The following is a 2,366-nucleotide window of genomic DNA, read 5'->3' as shown; positions in this document are numbered from 1 at the left end:
AACACATCCTAGATCTGAATGAATTAAATATTCTTATTAAATACTTTGTTCTTTACATAGTTGAATGTGCTGACAACAACATCACACAAAAATTATCAATGGAAATCACATTTATTAACCCATGGAGGTCTGGATTTGGAGTCACCCTCAAAATTAAAGTGGAAAAACACACTACAGGCTGATCCAACTTTGATGTAATGTCCTTAAAACAAGTCAAAATGAGGCTCAGTAGTGTGTGTGGCCTCCACGTGCCTGTATGACCTCCCTACAATGCCTGGGCATGCTCCTGATGAGGTGGCGGATGGTCTCCTGAGGGATCTCCTCCCAGACCTGAACTAAAGCATGCGCCAACTCCTGGACAGTCTGTGGTGCAATGTAGCATTGGTGGATGGAGCGAGACATGATGTCCCAGATGTGCTCAATTGGATTCAGGTCTGGGGAACGGGCGGGCCAGTCCATAGCATCAATGCCTTCGTCTTGCAGGAACTGCTGACACACTCCAGCCACATGAGGTCTAGCATTGTCTTGCATTAGGAGGAACCCAGGGCCAACCGCACCAGCATATGGTATCACAAGGGGTCTGAGGATCTCATCTCGGTACCTAATGGCAGTCAGGCTACCTCTGGCGAGCACATGGAGGGCTGTGCGGCCCCCCAAAGAAATGCCACCCCACACCATTACTGACCCACTGCCAAACCGGTCATGCTGGAGGATGCTGCAGGCAGCAGAACGTTCTCCTTGGCGTCTCCAGACTCTGTCACGTCTGTCACATGTGCTTAGTAAGAACCTGCTTTCATCTGTGAAGAGCACAGGGCGCCAGTGGCGAATTTGCCAATCTTGGTGTTCTCTGGCAAATGGCAAACGTCCTGCACGGTGTTGGGCTGTAAGCACAACCCCTACCTGTGGACGTCGGGCCCTCATACCACCCTCATGGAGTCTGTCTCTGATCGTTTGAGTAAACACATGCACATTTGTGGCTTGCTGGAGGTCATTTTGCAGGGCTCTGGCAGTGCTCCTCCTGTTCCTCCTTGCACAAAGGCGGGGGTAGCAGTCCTGCTGCTGGGTTGTTGCCCTCCTACGGCCTCCTCCACATCTCCTGATGTACTGGCCTGTCTCCTGGTAGCGCCTCCATGCTCTGGACACTACGCTGACAGACACAGCAAACCTTCTTGCCACAGCTCGCATTGATGTGCCATCCTGGATGAGCTGCACTACCTGAGCCACTTGTGTGGGTTGTAGGGAGGTCATACAGGCACGTGGAGGCCACACACACTACTGAGCCTCATTTTGACTTGTTTTAAGGACATTACATCAAAGTTGGATCAGCCTGTAGTGTGTTTTCCCACTTTAATTTTGAGGGTGACTCCAAATCCAGACCTCCATGGGTTAATAAATTTGATTTCCATTGATAATTTTTGTGTGATTTTGTTGTCAGCACATTCAACTATGTAAAGAACAAAGTATTTAATAAGAATATTTCATTCATTCAGATCTAGGATGTGTTATTTTAGTGTTCCCTTTATTTTTTTGAGCAGTGTATATATATATATATATATATATATACATATATAGATACATGCACACACACACAACAATGGATGATGTGGCACTCACGGCAATAAGACAAGACTTCAAAAGGTTCTTGTAGTCAACATTTCAATCGTGTTTGATTTTCATCAGGACATAAAAACGTGTACAGACATCTTACCTTTTAAACCTGCCACAGAGACATGTGTGTCGCGCCCGGCCGCCGGAGCCCCGGTCAGGTCAGGCGCAGACAAATGACGTTGGTGCACAGCTGCGCGTCACACGTCCAAACAATCACCATGGAAACCATAATACAATCACATGCGATTGCTGCAGATAAATAACAATATATACAATGTAAAAATACAAACATACATGCATAAAAGCCATAATGCAATCCTCACATGCATGAAAAATGGTAACTTACAACATACGATACTAGAATACAGAACACTAAATCTTTCATGTAGGAGTAGATTTCACATAAACACTCAAGTATCGTCCATATTTTAGACCTAACTGGATTTAATCCTACAATTGATCAATGAAACAGATGATCAAATATAACATCATTGCCATAGATTGTCACAAATAAGATTAAATATTACCTATAGTAAACATGTTAGGGGCATAACCTTGTTTAAATCTTTAGGGGCAATCACTTCAAGACAATGTATCCACACTGCATCTATCTTTAGAAGAACAGCACCTCTATCACCCCCCGAATTAACGGGGGTATATGGTCGATCATCCTGTACTTTAACGTAGACATGTTGTGACCCGCTGACAGAAATTGATTTGCTACCAGTTGGTCAGATTTGCCCGTAGATAATACAAGT

This window comes from Pseudophryne corroboree, chromosome 4 (assembly GCF_028390025.1).
Source record: "Pseudophryne corroboree isolate aPseCor3 chromosome 4, aPseCor3.hap2, whole genome shotgun sequence".
Taxonomy (NCBI): domain Eukaryota; kingdom Metazoa; phylum Chordata; class Amphibia; order Anura; family Myobatrachidae; genus Pseudophryne; species Pseudophryne corroboree.
This window is presented reverse-complemented; position numbering follows the sequence as displayed.